This window comes from Schistocerca americana, chromosome 4 (assembly GCF_021461395.2).
Source record: "Schistocerca americana isolate TAMUIC-IGC-003095 chromosome 4, iqSchAmer2.1, whole genome shotgun sequence".
Lineage (NCBI taxonomy): Eukaryota > Metazoa > Arthropoda > Insecta > Orthoptera > Acrididae > Schistocerca > Schistocerca americana.
The window spans coordinates 340,902,442-340,921,963 of record NC_060122.1 but is presented as its reverse complement, the minus strand read 5'-3'; the positions used below and the strand labels follow the sequence as shown (position 1 = coordinate 340,921,963).

Genomic DNA, 19,522 nt, shown 5'->3' with positions numbered 1-19,522 from the left:
GTTTCCTATCCTTATACTATCCACCTACTTGTATTTTCTGCGTCCCCTCCTTCTTCCAAACATCGTTCCTTCTAGAGCATCCATCAGTAAACAATCTTTTCTCATCCAGTGTCCAAGAAACTGTGTTTCCCTTTCGTGATTATTTTTAAAATTTATCTTCCTTCCCTCACTCTTCTCAACACCTCCTCATTTTTCACTTTTCTACCCATTTTAGCCCCTCCAACCTCCTCCGAATTCACATGTCAAATGCTTCCACTCTTGTCTCTTCCTCTTTCCTCAGTGTCCGTATCTCAGTTCCGTATAATGCAACGCTCCGTATGAAGCGCTTCGCCGATCTCTTTCTCAGGTCCCTGTCCATGTCCCCACATAGAAACCTCCTCTTCTTAACGATGCCTCTTCGGCAATTGCTGTGCATGTTTTCATGTTTTCACCTCGTTATTACTTCTCATGTCGTCCATAATAATACTTCCCAGATATCTGAAAGAACTAAGTTGTTCTATATCTTCCTGTCCCACCTTTATAGTTGTTCTTACTTTTCTTGCACTAATCACCATACAGTTTGTCCTTTTCTTATTATTTCTCATTCCGAATTCCTCACAGGTCTTATTTAATTAACATTCCAATCGTAGCTCTTTCGCTCTCTGTCAGTAACACAAAATCATCCGAAAACTGAATACATTCTATCCTCCTACCAACTACCTACCTCCTACCGCCAACCCCGCTCCTCTGTTTTGTTTCAAACAGTTCTGAATAATATGCTCCAAACATATATTAAACAGTACTGGGGAGAGACAGCAGCCCTGTCTCGCTCTTCATCCAGTTTTGCTTTCCCCTGTCATGCCATTCCCATCTGTACTCGTACTTTTTGTTGTAGGTATAGGTTTTTAATCAGCCTTCTATCCACCCCAGTCGACACAGTTTTTCTGTAGAAAATCCATTTATTTATTGCACTGTGCTCTATCAAAGGCTTTCTCCAAGTCAATAAAAACGGAATAAACTTCTCTTCCTCTTTCAGTGTATCTGTCACCTATGTTTCTCAGCAGTCCAGTTGCATCACGTTTACGTTTTCCCCTTCTAAATCTATACTTTTCCTCTGCAATACTTTTTTCCAGTCCTCAGTGAAGTCTTCTTTTTATCACCTTTAATAAAACCTTTGCTGCATGAGGAACCAAACTTATAGTTCTAAAATCCCCACATTTCTTGGCATTCCTTTCTTGTCAATTGGTATCATCACTGCAGAGAGAAAGTCATACGGTCAGTCACCTTTTTCATATTTCTTATTACATGGATACGTTAACTATTTCCTCACAAGGCTCTTAAACAACTCTGCAAGTAATCCATCAATTCCACTTGCTTTATGATTCTTCAGGCCTCTCAAAGCCTTTCTACTTCTCTTTCCAAGATGCAGCATCCTTTGCTCTCTATTATAACCCTTGTCTCGTCTCCTAGTTCAATATCGTTTGGTTTTTTATCAACCTCATATATACACTCTGTATATTACTGCCACCTTCCCAACACTTCCCTTGGTTTGCAAACTATAGTACCATCACTTCTTTCTATTCCTATACTTGTACTGCTTTTCTTTGCTTCATAGACTAGGTCAGCAGCTCATCTATACATCATTTCATATTTTCCCTCCTTTTCTAGTTTCTCTATTTCTTTACATCTCTCTTTTATCCATGTCTTCCTCGCCTGGTCTGTTTCTCTCCCTAATTCGTTATTCAGCTTTTTGTACATTCCTTTGCCTTTCTCGCTCCCTGCTGTCTTCTATTTCCTTCTTTGTTCCATCTTACCCAGCGTTATCTTTGTTACCCATTCTTTCTTTATTCTTCTAAACTTCCTCACCCCTACAACTTCTTCTGTAGATTCCTTAAGGCTCTGTCTCATCTTCGATTTCTCGTTTGCACTCTCTTCATTGTGCTCTCTATCCCATTTTGACGTAAATGTGTTTTCCAACTCAGCATCATTACCTTCTTCCTTTAGTCTCTCTAGGTCAAATTTCACTCTTAGTTTTCTTCTTCTCATTCTTTTCAACCTTATTTGCAAGTCCGACACTGCCAAGTTTTGGTCCAGGGTATGCTCCAGGGTATGCTCTGGCATCCTGTAGCCTACTTTTGTACCTGCTCTGAATTATGACATAATCAATTTGGTATCTGTCATCATTCAACCTAGATGTCATGTATATCTTCGTCTTCTGTGTTTGTTAAGCGATGTGTTTCCAATCACAAGGGAATTTTCGCTGCAGAAAAAAACCTGCCTTTCACCCCTGTCGTTCCTATTTCCCAATCCAAATCTTACTACCACTCCCTCTTCTTTTCCCTCTCCTTCTATCGAATTCATATTCCCCATTGATGTAGGTGTTTCTTTTTTCTTTGTCCATAATTTCTTCAATCTTTTCATAATATTCCTCTACTTCCTCATCAGTGTGTTGACTTATTGGCACGAATATTTGTATTAAAAATAATCTCATCATCATCAGTCTTTCATCTATGTACTTATCTTTCAATATGTTTTTCATCAACTGCTTTCCTATCATAATAGCCACGCCGTAGCTGCCTGAGTAAAACAATGCCGATTATTCTGACTATCGTTTATACACTGTCTGATCAAAAGTATTCGGTCACCTTTTAGTGGATATTAATATGGGGTATTAATATGGGGTATATCGACTTTGTGGTGGGTTGAATTCTGCTGGGGACACTTTCAATGAGGTATCTGAATATCTGTGGATGAATGACTGCCCATTCTTCCTCAAGAGCCAGAACAAAAGAAAGGAATGATATTGGACGTTGGGATATAGACCGTAGACGACGTTCTGACTCATTCCAGTGGTGTTCCATCTGGTTCAGGTCGAGACTCTGGGCAGGCCACCCCGTTTCGAAAATGTTATTGTGCACAAACCATCTTCTCACGGATACTGATTTACGATAGGATGCATTGTCATACTTTATAGTCATCGTCTCCGAACTGTTCCTCTGCTGCAAGCAGTACATTATCCCGTAAAATTTCCGAATTTTGTGTCTTCTTAAGCGCAATAAAGGGACCATACACTAACCATTGAAAGGACCACATATCGTAACACCATCTTCTCCGTACTTCAGTGTTGGCGCTACCCATGATGGGATGTGACTTTCTCCAAGCATTCGCCAAACTCAAAACCTTCCATCGGATTGCCACAGGATATGACGTTATCATCACTAGAAATCAATCGTTTCTGGTCACTCACTCTCCAGTGGCGATGCTATTGACACCACCTCAAGCGCCGCTTATCTTTGACAATAGAAACGTGTGGATTATAAGGAGATGATCGATCATTACACTCCATTCTTTTTTACTTTATACCCACAGTCATTGTGCTACCTGGACTTCTGCTGGCACACTGGAACTGATGGTTTCATCCGATTTCTTACAACACCTCTCCGAAACGTTCGACAGTCCCTGACCGTCAATACATGGGGTCCCTTGGTTTAGCTGCTGTTGTTCCTCCACGTTCCACTTCAGTGACATCACCAACAATTGACTTGGGCGGCTTCCTAAGGGTTGAAACGCCCCTGATGGATTTGTTAGTCAGGTGACATCCAATGACTGGTCTACGTTCGAAGTCAATGAGCTCTCCCGTAAGACGCGTTCTACCGTTAATGTATCTCTACTGTACCGTGCGCCGCCCGCTGGTGGCCGAGCGGTTCTAGGCGCTTCAGTCTGGAACCGCGCGACCACTACGGTCGCAGGTTCGAATCCTGCCTCGGGCATGGGGACTGATGACCTGAGATGTTAAGTCCCATAGTGCTCAGAGCCATTTGAACCATTTTTGTACCGTGTGAAGCGGCACATCTGCACTTCCCACCGCCGGTGCCGGGATGTCTGGTGGCTTGTGGTGGCGCACTCGGCGGGAGGGCATTGGTATGACCGGACATCGATGCCAGCACCTCTCTGGCGAACGTCGACCATCGTGACTGACTCTCAGCGAGTGCGATGTCCTTAAAAGCCTGCAAGCGAGCAAGAGAAACTGGAGCATTGAGTGCTGTGGAGGCGGGCAGTTTGCAGAATGGAAGCAGTCTCGAGGTGTACTTGGACATCGTCCACTTGGGGAGAGGGTTGTGTCTTTTCCTAGTGTCCAGAAGAAGACGGAAGCCACAGCCACATACGAGGAACTGCGAATAGTTCAGTTACTCTAGTATTGCGTAGAGCACCATCTGTAGCGCATTTGGCAGCTCACATCTATTAGTGGGTAGCTGATAAGTTCTGTCACAGTAAATCATCCTGCTGTGGCTGCTGAACGTGGTGAAGTCTGCCGGTGCTTGTTGCGTTTTAAAAATGCAGCGAAGTGGCTATAAATTGTGCGAAGTGAAATGTTGTATTGCACTTTGGGGCCAAGGTGCATGAGAAAATACTTTAATACGTTGTTGGTTATTGTACTCGCGCAGAAGTTGAAATCCACCATTGTGTATAAGGAAAATTTTTTTGTGTTGTGCCGATTTCCTTTGTCCGTAAAATAGGTAGCTGTGAATAGTTGCGTTGTCGTTAGTATTGGTTGGGCATTTGGTGGAGGTTAATTCTGTTCCAGATGCTAGTTCTAATTGTACACAGCCCACTGGTGCTCGACTGGAAGCATATAAGGCAGTCGAGCAGGTCAAAACAACATATCGATACTCTGTACACCATGCTGGTTTACAACAGCGTTATGTAGACGAGCGTTATCCTATTGGAAAACACCCTTTGGAATACTATTCATGAATGGCAGCACAACGGGTCGAATCACCACATTGACACACATATTTGCAGTCAGGGTGCGTGGGATAACCACAAGAGAGCTGCTGTTGTCATACGAAATCGCACCCCAGACCATAGCTCCAGGTGTAGGTCCATTGTGCCTAGCACGCAGATAGGTTGTTTGTATGCCCTCAACTAGCCGCCTTCTATTCAACACACGTCCATCACTGGCACCGAGGCAGAACCAGCTTTCATCGGGAAACACAACAGACCCCCACACTGCCCTCCAGTGAGCTGTTGCTTGACGCCACTGCAGTCGCTAATGACGCTATAGGGCGTCTGTCTTGGAACTGTCCTTGAAGTCATCTACTTGTAAGAGTTCGTTGTATCACTGTGGTGCCAACTGCTGCTCAGATTGCTGCTGCATATGCAGTACGATGTGCCAGGGCCACACACGCCAAACACGATGGTCATCCCTCTCGATAATGGCCATCCGTAGCCTGGTCTTCTTGCAACTACGCATTCTCGTAACCACGGCTGCCGGCAATCATGTACGGTGGCTACATTCCTGCCAACTCTTTCTGCTGTATCGCAGAAGAAACATCCAGCTCCTCGTAACACTAATACACACTGTCGTTAAAACTCAGTGAGGTGCTGACAACGGCGTGTTTGTCGCCTTAAAGGCATTCTTGACTACTTTCAACTCACGGCGTCCAATCTCGAAGATAACTAACGCTCACAACTGTTACAGCGTGTGTTTGAAACACACCTGATTTGCATCCTCATAGTGGCGCTATTAGGGCCACTCTTATGCCACTGGCGAGAAATCTGAATGGACATCATACTCCAGATGTAGAAACACCCCTACCAGCTATCGTTTACGCCGCACAACTCCTTCGAGATGTTGCGAAATTTTTTGCTTTAGTGTACACGAATTGAAGGTGTTAACAAAATCAGTCTTTGAATTAACACAGTAATTTATTCAATTAACAACATAATTAATCAGATCAGACCATGAAAGAATATGAAAGGTTTTACAAAGTCTCTACGTAAACTTTTAAATGTTGGATTTAGTAGTTTTGAGCGTTACCGGAACTATTATAACGCATGTCTCTCTGAAGCAAGTGACGCTCTGAAAATTGGCCTCGAATTTTTAACCTTAACTGAAAAACAGTGACTGTTGTCCTAATAGTTATACTGAGAAATTCGTACATCCACCAAAGCAATGCTGGACCTGGGATAAGTGGTTGCAGCGACTGGAGCAAGTGCGAACCAAGACATGCCCCATCCTTCGATGTTGCTAATTATGCTCACCGTTATCGTTCACCGACAGAGAGCAGAATGTCGCCGTCGTGCGAATAAATCTGCGGTAGAAGAAGCGGTTTCGCTCCCGCAACAACTATTCTGGGTCCCGCACTTCTGCTAAGATGCAAGCCGCTGACCGTTTCCAAACGTACGTACCTGATTGGCACGAGACGCGCACGCCTCCACGCCTCCGAATGAACTTCGGTTTTTCTCACTCAGTCTTACGTCTTCCTATGTCTTGCAGCCGAACAGGACGTGTCCGCCAAGAGTAGACTACGCATACTCGGCCAGCCAATAGCGAGGTTCCTTCAAGAATAAAATCCTACCAAAACAACGCGTCGCGATAAAAGCTCCAATGACATTACAATACGCCCTTCTACAACAGTGTGCAAATTAATTGGGATAGGACGATTAAACATCAACCGTACACATTTATCACTATATGTATAACACAGTTAGTAGCTTACTAAATATTACTAACTAATGTGCCTTCCTTTTGCTTTACTGAACTTCTGAACGCGTTGTGGCATGGATTTGTTAAAATAAATGTTTCCATGTTCGTCGTCATGAAAACACAGTTTTACCACATTTACCAATATGTATTCTTTTGTTGAACAGTCAGTTTTACGAATACGTCTTTTCACAACACTCCACAAATTCTCGCTGAGATTTAAGTCTAGTAAATTACCGGGCCACTGATACACATTAATGTTGTTATCTTCAATGAACGTCTTGACTGTCTGAAAAGTGTGACACGAGGCTAGATCACACTGAAATGTTTCTCAACCATCTGCAAACGTCTGTAGGAATGTCACAATTCTGTGCCCAAGGATTTCCATGTATTTCTTTGAATTAATCATTCCATCAACCGGAACCAGTGCTCCAGTGCCACCTGCTGTGAAGAAGGTCCAAAACATTTTCTTGGGAGGGCATTTTACTGTCTGTTCGATATGCTCAGCTCTCACTGCCTCATTGATCCCTCGCCTGACAACCTTTGCTCTGAACCCTTGAACAATAAAATGTGACTCATCACTGAAAATTACACTTTCCAGTCACTGGCTGTCCTAGGTTTATATATTTTGTCCCATGTCAACCGTTTTTCCTCCATGACATTAACAAATGCTTCTTTTTGGCTTTGTGCCTTCCGCCCATAACAAGAAGCCCACGAAATATCGTTGAAGAGACAGTTTTAACCTATGTAGCCAATAAATCTCTCCGGACGTCTTACTTGCCTCGTAAGGATGGATTCTATTGTTTCTAAGTAGAGTTTTGTCAGTTCTAAGAGTGGTTTTTCGTTTTCGTCCACATCTGCCACAATGAAGCAATATCACTACATGGCATAATAAGGGTTGAAACATTAGAATTTCCCACGCCAATAACAGAGGCAAAGTCTCAAATGATCATAGATGTGTGTTCATGACGAGCAACTATTTTTACCCGTTTCTTAGGTGAAATGTCCATTTAACACAAAGTTTTCCTGTCAAGAACAAACAAGTATTCATCTGAACTGAAGGAGACCGACAATTGGCGTTCATGGCCAAGGCAACAACATTCCGCCGAGAGTCTAACAACTGGGGGGAGAGGGGGGGGGGATAAAATTGGTCACAGCTAATCAGCTTCAGTTCCTTGTAAAATATGAGCTTGTCCGAATTAAGATTCACACTATTGTGCTTCGAAAAAACTGCCGCTGCAGCTCTGTCTCCGTGAAGTCGCCAAATTGTTTACCAATCGCGCGTTTTCGGGGCCAGCAATTAGTCTCGCAACAGAGGGCCACTGAAAGTAGAAAGTTGTGCACGAGGCTAGGCCGTTATTTTCCGCAAGCCGTGTTTCTTTCGAAAAGCGTAAGACGGTTTCCCTGGAAGCACTCTACAGGACACGAGAATGTCCCGGCCTCCTGCTGACAGAGTCGCTTTCCCACACAGTCGCCACACAGTTCGGTCGCTGGGCGCGACGCGGTTAATGGCTTGTCGTGTTTCACGCCTCGGCAGATTTTTCCTATTTCAGTAAAGCATCTCAGAATCCTAAAAAAACGTTTGCAGTGCTGGAAATAAATTGCAGTAACCATTGTTTCAGTCGTGAATCATGAATTAAATGTTTCTCCACGGCATCATTTATAAAAATGTTAACAAAATATCAGTGTAAAAAACACGAAGTTAAGATTACGTACCATTATCCCATTCACTTCTGAAGGCACACGGACTCACTGAACTGCGCTGAGAGCCAGCTTCACTTTTCCTTCTATTAAACAGATGGTTCTAAGCAACGGTTTCCAGTCATTAAAAGTGACAATGGTTCCGATAAAACTTACACAAACTATGAAATAATGAGAGTGGTGCAAAACTTTTTTTGAGCATTTTCATTTCACATTGTTTACCTAGTTGGCTTTCAGCGATTACCGGAGCGGTTCATCCATGTCCAGAAGAGCGAGTGCTGCTTCTTTAAAGACTAAGCGTCGTCGTGGCATTAGACATGTTTTCCAGAATTGGTTTATCAAAGCGGTCTTTCCTGTAAATGAATTTCTGTGCGACTCAAAATTGTCACCAATTTATATAAAAAATTCGGAATCGCTCTCCGACTACTGCAGCTTGCACGATAAACAGTCTGCTGCAACCCATTTCATATATTTCCGGGAATACCTTGGCAACACAGAGAGACAAAATTTTTCAAATAATAAACAGTATTAGTAACTGAAAATATGATGAGACGAAAGAAACGAGCTGAATATGAGAGACGGCATACGTGAAACATAGATTCATACTGGGTAGTTATAATTTAAGTACAGCTAACCGGGTGGTTACAATTAAAGTGCAACTGGTGTTAATGCGGAACCGATTTAAGCCGCAAAAAGTAATTTCAATTTTGGTTACGAGTTGCAAATCTCTCCAGCGTTCATAGCGAACAAATTGTGTAATGGCAGTTAATAATAAGATCAACGTTATGCCTTTCTCGCTTGTATAACCTTTTCTGCCCCCTGGCCCGTTCATAATCCACTACATATACGAATATTTCTATATGTGTTTCTTGCATTCACAGCTCTCGATTTGCACCAGGTGACCAAAATTGGAACTATTTTTTTCCAGCTTAAATCGGTTGCACATTAACGCATTAGAATATGTATCAAGTTTAGCTGAAATACGATAATTAAAGCCCACACCGGTAACTTCACTTTAATTACAACCATTCATTACTTCTAGACCAGGGATGCACAGCAGGGATACGGCCCCCCATTGGTCTGATGGCTACCAATCCCTCACCATTCGTTTCGTAATTTTTCGGTTTTTTAATCGCCTTTCATTCCACCCTCCCCTCGAAATGGAGGGAGCGGTCCCTTTTAGATGATAGTTGTTTGAGCCAAATGTAGCTGTAAATCGGGCAGGGTGATCCGCAATTATGAATAATAGCTTGTCTCAAGGCATGATATTTTTGAACTTGTAACCCTTACATAATCACAGTAAAGTTTTCTCTGCCCGCGGTACCAGCAAGTCAGTACACCTCCGTTCTAGACAAATATATAATTTACTTAGAGCTGGCCGGTGTGGCCGAGCGGTTCTAGGCGCTTCAGTCCAGAAGCGCGCGACTGCTACGGTCGCAGGTTCGAATCCTGCTTCGGGCATGGATGTGTGTTATGTCCTTAGGTTAGTTAGGTTTAAGTGGTTCTAAGGTCTAGGAGAATGATGACCTCAGATGTTAAGTCCCATAGTGCTCAGAGCCATTTGAGCCAATTTTTACACTTAGAACTCGTTTGGGACATGCTATATGGATGTGTCCGTTTGGTATGTTATAACTAATTTCAAAAAGGAGTGTGCCTCCAAAGAGCAGCAATACAACACGCACAGCGATGAGTGAAGTTATTTATGAAAACGGTTAAGTGTGGTCTCTGAGAATTCCATAGTAAAACAAAGTCATTATACAATTTAAGACGAAAAAATGGCACACCACGAAGGGGACGGAAATCGGTCGATATGATGTACACATACAGACAAACAAATGATTGCAATTTTAGAATAACCGGATGATTTACTTACGAGTAAAAGCTTCACAAATTGAGCAAGTCAATAACACGTTGGTCCACAGCTGGTCCCCATGCAAGCAGTTATTCGACTTGGCATTGATAGGTACGGTTGTTGTATGTCCTCCTGAGGGATATAGTGCCAAATTCTGTGCAATTGGCCCGTTAGGCCGTCATTATCACGAGCTGGTTGGAGGGCCCTAATCATAATGTTCCAAACGCTCTCAACTGGAGAGAGATCCGGCGCCCTTACTGGCTAAGGTAGTGTGTGGCAAGCACGAAGGCAAGCAGTAGAAACCCTCACCGACTATGTGCTGCTCTACTGTTAAGGGTACCGTGGATGACAGCCAAAGGGGTTCTGCTGTCTAGGACGTCTCCAGACAGATCTCCGGGCTGGAATCTCATTGACTGGATTAGAATTGTCTCCTGTGATAAGTGCCATTGAGTCCCGTTGATCGGTAGACATATGCCTGAAGAAGCCCCACACAGCAGTGGGTCACCAACCTGGCTGTAGCCCGCCATACTGCCCGAAAACCAGGGGTGCCATTGCTTTTCATAGCGGGGTGCCTTTGGTTGTCATCCAGGGCGTCCTTACAGCATAGCGGTACATCGACGGCAAGAGTTTCTACTGCTTGTCTTCGTCCTTGCAAACCCCACCTTAGCCAGCGAGGTAGCCGAATCTCTCCCCAACCGAGAACTTTGGAGCATTATGTGCAGAGCCCTCCAACCAGCTCGAGATGTCGACGATGTAGCGCGTCAGTTGGTCAGAATTCGACACTATGTGCTTCAGGAGGGAATCAAACAACTCTGTAATCAATTACAAGCCAAATAACTGCTTACATAAGGGTCAGATATAGACCATCGTATTACTGACTTGCTGAATTTTTCTGAAATGATAATGTACATGTACATCATACCTACCGATTTTGTCCCATTCGGATAATACCTTCGTGGTGCGTCTTTCTTTCTTTGTTTTTCTGTGTATTTAAACAGTTGCTCTCACTGAGACCGAATCTGAGGAGCAAGCATGGATGTTGGATATTAAAGGTTACTTTAACTCATCGCGAATGGAATAGTCCCACAGTTTCATGATCTTCAAGACTACATGAGAGGACTCCTGTGAATCCTAACCTTTGCGCCAGCAGTCAATGTAGCGCAGGTGGTTAGTTATGTCGTGTACGTACTGTCCTCAAGAAGCCTTCTGCGTACTCCACTACATTATATCTGCAGTAAGAAGGCACCCTGGTTGAGAAGTTGTCGCAGACATTTGCTTGTGTAACACGAAAGCAGTGCGTGAAAATTCTTGATTATTCTTGGTTAACCTGTAGTTATTGCCACAGTCTATGAACAAGGCTAACCTTTGAGTTAGACCTGCCTCCAGCCTTCTAATGGTGAATTAGCTTCTATGGCAGTTCGTCCAGTAAATGAAGACAGGCAATCCAGCAGTATTTCCTTACCCTCACAGCGCTGCGTTTGTTTCAGTCTCGTAAATGCGACTGTTAGTTACAGAGATGATGCCATCGTACTGCAAAACATTTTTTACCCGCTACTATATGTTTAATGAGTTACCGCCGTTTGATGTTTTTCCTGACGTATAATACGCGGACCGTTTCACTACTTACTGATACTTCCTTTCTTCAGAGCGAACCGTCGAAGAAATGATTTATTTTTATCTTTTTCGTAATTTCATTCCCTAGCACGCCAGGTTGGGGGTGGGATGAGGCGGTATAATTTCCCTCCTTCAGTGAGTGAGACCTCATAAGAAAGAGAAGGTGTTGCGGCAGATTTCCTTATCTGGGAGGGGGAGTCATGGAAGTTCCGTTAGGATGGAGTGTGTTTATATGTAAATTCGTTGAAGTATGTTGTTACTGGGTCCTCAGTGTGACTGGAATGGTAACTGGGCTGAAGGAGGTAGAGGATGGTTAAGTTTGCTTGAGTCAAATATGAGGGCTGTATACTGTAGGATATATGGAGATGTTCAGTGTGTATGAGGAGGAAGGGGAAATTGAAGAGTTGTTGAAGGACTTGAGTAAGCAGGTGTCCTGTAATCTGCGCCCAGTGAAATTTGCACACAGAAAACATCATCGAAAGATCCATTTACACTCCTGGCCTAAATGTGCAACTAGCTGAGCAGAGAGAAGAGCAGACCGCTCTCAGTGGTGTACAGGAGATGCTCGAATAAAAATTGTAATACGAAAACTTTCACTGTTGGGAGTGCTCATAATTTATTTTCTGACAGGCGTAACTCAAAATTTTACTTATGACTGGTCCTTCAGAAACTACAACGAAAAACACAAGAACCAAATTACAAACACGGAATTTAAACTTCTTTCACTTCAACTTGACAAAGCATACTTGAAAATAAATATAAAATAAAATAACGTCCAATCGTGTGGATAAACATGTGGTACGTGTAATGTAAGATGTATTGTCACAGTGACTAAAATGACAGGAGCATGTAGTTGACGTAAGTTGTACATGGCTTCTCCTTCCCCTCCTAGCATAACATGATGTAATTCTGTATATCATTGAAATTATTTCTAAGTAGAAGATATACGAACATTAGAAAATTTTATATGTATTATGTAAGATATTCTTTTAAAAGACAGGGTATGTATAATGAACTAACTTATGTAATAAGAAACCAGTTTTTTAAGTTCACCGTGCAGGATTTTTCATCACGGGACAGAGTATGTATCAGAAAAGAAGGGACAACTAGAACTTAAACGTTAAACAACTAGAGTGAGGGCAGCCTGTTGAGGTAAGAGTACCTTCGCGTTCTACCAAAAAATACGGTCCGACAATTTTGTTATAGTTCATAAATGCCATAGTAAATGGTAGGATCTCCACTAACGTTGGTAGTATTGGCAGGGAAAGAAATATAAATGGATGTGTGAGAGGATAACTGCCAGCTGAAGACTTCTCTTTGTTTTTTGTTTGTTTGTCTTTCTGTTTTACACATAATTAGAACCACACATTGTCCAACGTTAGTCCATTGTGTATTTTATATCCTTACAAAATACAAAATGCATTTTATAAGTAACAAAAATTAATTGACCATGTAACTTCTGCATTTTTATGTAACTAAAACAATTATTTTTTATACAAGTACAGTTTACATGCACAACATAAAAAAATCTGCGTAATTATTGTTGCTATTTTGTACTCAATAGAAAGTCCATCACGTTCAAAGGCATGAGTTTCCTGGTATTACCGATAAGTGCGAAAGTTGTTCATGAATAACAGAAACATGTTTTATATAAGCTCGCCCAAGTATTGTCGAATAAACCTAAGTTAAAAACTGACTATTTTAATTTTGATATAAATAGTATATAGTTTTAGTAATCTACATGACGGCCAACGGCCTTACCGCAGTGGTAACACCGGTTCCATTAAGATCACCGAAGTTAAGGCTGTCGGGCTGGGCTAGCACTTGGATGGGTGACCATCCGCTCTGCCGAGCTGTGTTGGCAAGCGGAATGCATTCAGCCCTTGTGAGGCAAATTGAGGAGCTACTTGACTGAGAAGTAGCTGCTCCGGTCTCGTAAACTGACATACGGCCAGGAGAGCGGTGTGCTGACCACATGCCCCTCCATATTCGCATCCAATGACGCCTGTGGTCTGAGGATGACATAGCGGCCGGTCTGTACCGTTGGGCCTTCATGGCCTGTTCGGGTAGAGTTTAGTTTAGTGAACCGGCAGGAGGACACCTATGTAGAACAACAATGATCCGTAGTTTATGTGGCCCTTTATATATCCTCAGTCAGTTTCTAGACAGTTCAGTGCTTCTGGTTTCTAGGGGAATCTCACTGCAAAAGGAAACAAAGGGATCGAAATGAGGTAACACCCAATAGATATGCAACACACTTAATGTCCAGATAATGCGGTTACGATCTTAACTGATCATAGTACTAGGAGAACTACTGTAGTCTACATTTACTTATTAAGGTGTACGGTAGCCTACAATACAATCCCAACTCTAGGTAAGAGAGCATGTCGTAGAACGTCATGACGATCACTGGTGGCGCTCTTCTTCCAGCATCAGTATGTTGACGTTGTTGCTCATTTGTATTGTGGTGTCGACGCGACGCAGACAGGGAGGCTCAGTTCCTCACTGCCGGCCTAAAGAGCCGGTAGCAAATTTCACTGTATGTAGTTTTCATATATTCCAGTAGGGAAGTTTAGGCCAAATGGATTGCATGACGTTGAAGGATCTGGAGGACTTGTTAGAAGCTGGATATCCAGGTGGAATTGAAATAGGAGAAATGAAATGATCGTATCGTATTGTTGCCCAGGAGAACCTATCTGGGATTGTTCTGCTGCCTGGTGGATGTCTTTTCTATTTGACGCCATGTCGGCGACCTGGGCGTCGCTGAAGATTAGTTGAGATGATGAGGACAACATAAACACTTAGTCCCCAAGTGAAGAAAATCCTTGTCCTGCCCTGGAATCGAGTACCGGACCCCACGACCTAGAGGCTCTGACATTAACAGCCAAACCACGATTTGCGGACTGAGTAATGTCTGACGCCCAACTGCCCAAATGACGTGTTTAAAATTTTTCTTTTGTGTAGTTTCTGCTAGGAAGTGCTACCAACAACATTTTTTATCTGTTTCTTAACAAGGCCGAGAGAGCCCATATCTTTCTCTGGTTAGCGTACCTTTTGCGTGGACTAAAGTTCGAAGTAGTTCTGCTATCATTAATGTACTGACAGATAACTATTTAAGGAGGCAGCGCTTTTATGTATTGACTTACGGGGTCGATATATTGTTAGTACGTTCGCATGAAAATCAGTTGACATTCTGAATAAAAATCAAAGTAAACTACCTCAGTTTTTTTCAGATTGTAGCCATAGAGTGATCCATGTCTATAGAACCGTAAACCCTGTTGCACAGTGAGAAGATATCCCAGAAACTTCTGCCCTGTTATGCCAAATGCAAACAAACACTTAACTCGGCATGGTTCTTGCGCACGACAGGTCACCCCAAATATATCCAGAAGGAATATACAGGGTGTTCGGAAAGAATCGTTACAGACTTCTAGTATTTGTAGTGGGGAGTGAGTACATAACATTCTGCATAGGAACCCATGTGCGGAAACGTAACGTTTTCTTTCTACAACGGTCTCACTTCAGATGTGTAACGCGTCCACGTCAGGTGATTGAAAGAGAGAAGTCTCAGAACTGCTTGTCCTAGTATGCACTAGCGTAGACAGGATGACATGGACTATTTCTTGTGGAGTCCTATGCAATGTTTAATTTACGAGACTCCTGTAGCGACAGAGGAAGATCAGCTGGCACCACTTCTGGCCACTGCACTAGAAACTGAAGAGCCGTCAGGTGGAACGGAGAGTGTGTACCAGAACATGTTTCGTAGGCACCAATTTCCGTATTGGTGGTCGCCATATCGAGCAGCTTTTCTAAGGCATCAGCACTGTTCTATATATGCAGTATAATGGGTTCTTTTTTGTTTCGTAAACACATACCGTTTAAGTGTGAATACAAACAAATGTGCTTAAATGATAAAGGGATGTTTCGTGACGCGTAGTTCCCAATTGTTACCTAATAATTATATTGCTTCACGCCTGATTCAGTTCCTAAAGGAGAAATAGATGAGTTAAATATCTGAATTTAAACCATCGGACGTGGATTTCTGTTCAAAATATTATGTACTGACTCCCCTCTACAAGTACTAGAAGTTTGTAACGGGAATTTCCGAACACCCTATGTATGGAGAATCGGTTCCACAAACGGCGTCCCCATTATCCCAAATGTAAGCAAACACAAAAATCAGGTCCGATTCGCGTGTTTATTATCACGGCAGTCATGCCAGATGCTCAAAATGTTGATCTTGAGCATTGCCACAAGCTATAAACTCAATCTGGAGAAACAATGCTGCACGTAGAATATCTGAGTTAACGGCAGCACAGGACCGTGTTATGAGAAATTTCATGCCTTCGAGGGTCATCCGTGTTTCCTAATAGACGACTCGTTTAACTTTTCGCCGTAGATAAAGTGTAGAAGTGTTAAGTTTGGTGAGCGTGCAGACCACTTTGCGTTTCCTGAACGACCGTTACAGTGCTCTCCAAAGAGAGTCTGCCATTACATTTCCGGAAAGGGAGGGACATCTGCCATATGTTGCTACCCACTGATTGCCCTACCGAGCGAGGTGGCGCAGTGGTTAGCACACTGGACTCGCATTCGGGAGGACGACGGTTCAATCCCGTCTCCGGCCATCCTGATTTAGGTTTTCCGTCATTTCCCTAAATCGTTTCAGGCAAATGCCGGGATGGTTCCTTTGAAAGGGCACGGCCGATTTCCTTCCCAATCCTTCCCTAACCCGAGCTTGCGCTCCGTCTCTAATGACCTCGTTGTCGACGGGACGTTAAACACTAACCACCACCACCTCCACTGATTGCCCTAAGTCCATTGGGATGTCTTCCAATAACGGCGATAGCAGCTTATCTTAGAAACTCTAGATACTTGAGTGTATTTAGATTCCTATCAACAACAAAAAAGGGACCAATGATGTGGGTCTTGAAAAACACGCACCAAACGTTGATAGACCAAGAGAATTGGTATTATACAATTATTTGAGCCAGCGTGGATATTGAAATAACGATTAGCGCACTTTGTGAAGATTAATTTGCCCAGGGTTTGTAATCGATGCCTCATCCTTAAAAAATTTTTGATATATATGCCGTGTCATTTTGCACGTTTCGTAGATAAGATTCGGAGAATCTTAATCAATTTGGGATTTTGGAGGTCATTACCATGAACCTGAGAGGCAGCAAAATGTGATGAGGATGAATGCGATCGAATGTCCCGTTCGCAGGACACTCCTTTGGTTCAATTCTCCCACGTCCGAAATGCCTCTTGGTGAAACTTCCATTCTGTGTTACTGCTGCTAAAATATTATTTCATTTCTTTCATCAGTTACTCTTATTTTTCGTTGACATATTTCGTTCTCCACAGTTCCAGTCTCTAGACCTTTCTTTATAATGTTTGTAAAGAGAGATCGTTGGTGTTTGGCACAATCTGGATACTCTTCAGCGTGCAACCGCACCGCAGCCTTAGTGATTTAGCGATCTTCTCCATAAACGATATTCACCTTTTCGAATGTGGTACACATTGTGGATGTCTCAATACCTTTACGTCAAGTTATCTAACTTCAACAACTGCAGAACACAGACTGACTGGTTTCAAGTGCACACATAAACACAAGAACCATACCTGAGTTACGTATTTGATTTCATGTGATATAATACGACGGACGTTTGTGGAACCTCTTCTCTTCACGGTGGGACAGTGGTTTGCTGCTCTATTATCTTAATCTGTCGATCAAGTCCTATATATGTTACGTCATTGAAGTAGTTCTTTCTAATGCCACAGGCAAAAGTGTATAGCTCCATTAGCAGAAAATTCAGTGTCGCAATTCAGCGACTGTAGACGACAGAAACTACTTGTGAACATCAGGAAATTCTCCATATATAACATTTGGTGAAAAGCACACATCGATACATTTATTCAGTCTGGATTTATTTGAGGTAGTCTATCCTAGCTGCCTCACCCTGTATAGTACTAATGTGTACAAATGTAGAGTAAGTTCTAGTACCCAGTCCAAAAATTCAGAAGGAGCTTACAGAGAATAGTCATGCCGCCTAAATAACAATAAAGGAAAGGGAACTGGAGTTTCTCTCATTTCATAACCAAACTGAAATAACTGGAAATTCATACTGTATTCATCACATATTGCCAACGGCCTTGCCGCAGTGGTAACACCGGTTCCCGTCAGATCACCGAAGTTAAGCGCTCTCGGGCTCGGCTAGCACTTGGATGGGTGACCACCCGGTCTGCCGAACGCTGTTGGTAATCGGGGTGCACTCAGCCCTTGTGGGGCAAACTAAGGAGCTACTTGATTGAGAAGTAGCGGCTCCGGTCTCGGAAACTGATATCGCCCGGGAGAGCTGTGTACTGACTACATGCCCCTCCATATCCGCATTCAGTGACGCCTATGGGCTGAGGATGACACGGCGGCCGATCAGTACCGTTGGGCCTTCATGGCCTGTTCGGGAGTAGTTAAGTTTTTTTTATTCAGCACATATTAAAACAAAAATCGTTGTAATACTAAAATTGACGTAGGAGAGGATTACTCAGATCAAGGAGATTGTGGAAAGTAGAAGAGAGATTCAGTCCTCACGTTCGGCCGATTATTAATCTAAAACATCCAATCAAAACACCTTCAGCCATTCAGATTTCAAGTTTTATTTTGTTTGTGCAACCAGTTTCAGCGCTACATTACGCCGTCTTCAGGCCCCCTGACCGACTTGTAGGAACAGTCCCATCTCTGGTCCAATCAAAATATGGTCGAGCATTCAGTGATCCCTTCGATCATCACTTGGTCCGCTGGGCTAACAAGAAATCTACGGACACCAGTCACTGAAAGTTGGCCTCTATTTTGACTGGACCAGTGGTGGGATTCTTCCTACGTCGGTCATGGAGCCTGAAGATGGCATAATGTAGCGCAGAAATTAGTTGCGCAAATAAAATAAAACTGAAAATTTGACTGGGCTGAGTAGTTTTGATTTGACGTTCTATATTGAACAGCCAAGGTCCTGCAACCACCTTGTACAAAGATGGACTTACAAAGATTAGTAGTTTGTCTGCTGTGTCCTTTCCGCTGTATAGTTAGTAGAAGAGAATTCGATATAAGTTTACAGTCAAGGCATTTTACGATCCACGTCATTTTAGTATTAATCAGACAGAGTTGGGTTGGGTTGTTTTGGGGAAGAGACCAAACTGCGAGGTCATCGGTCTCATCGGATTAGCGAAGGATGGAGAAGGAAGTCAGCCGTGCCCTTTCAAAGGAACCATCCCGGCATTTGCCTGGAGCGATTTAGGGAAATCACGGAAAACCTAAATGAGGATGGCCGGACGCGGGATTCGACCGTCGTCCTCCCGAATGCGAGTCCAGTGTGCTAACCACTGCGCCACCTCGCTCCGTTCAGACAAAGTCTTAGTAAATGGATTCACGAAATAAATTAGAATACGCGTTAAAATAATGAGACCTACCCATATAGCCGCATGGTGCTTCCGAGAGTCGGGGAGGAGCGCCGGTCCTGGTTGCAGTCCTCCCGGCAGATTAACAACGTGGGCCAGTGTGCCAAAGAGGCTGGATGTGGTCTTTAGGTGGTTTCCCATATCCGATTAGTTGAATGCCGGGCTAGTATCAATGTCCCACGAGTTACACCATTCGCAAACATTTATTGACCGAGTATACAAAATACGTCCGTGGGACGGGGTGGAGTGAGGGGAGGAGTGGAGGGACGATTACAGTGGCCATCCTCTGACATCCGTCACCGTGTAAATATTGGACAAACACCAGGGAAAGGAAGAAGAAAGTTAAAATAATGAAACAAAGACAGGTGGTTACTAGAATAGTGATCCTGTAAACACGCAGAAAGTTCGAGGTAGACATTCCGCGTACGGAGCACACGGAC

General features: G+C 43.2%; 1 protein-coding gene and 1 pseudogene across 1 annotated transcript in view; one reads left to right on the top strand and one right to left on the bottom strand.

Moving 5' to 3' along the window:
• Window positions 1-19,522, bottom strand: part of LOC124613460 — a 171,908-nt gene that overhangs the window by 125,081 nt on the left and 27,305 nt on the right. The window lies entirely within an intron of this gene.
• LOC124614578 lies at window positions 17,777-17,894 on the top strand (annotated as a pseudogene).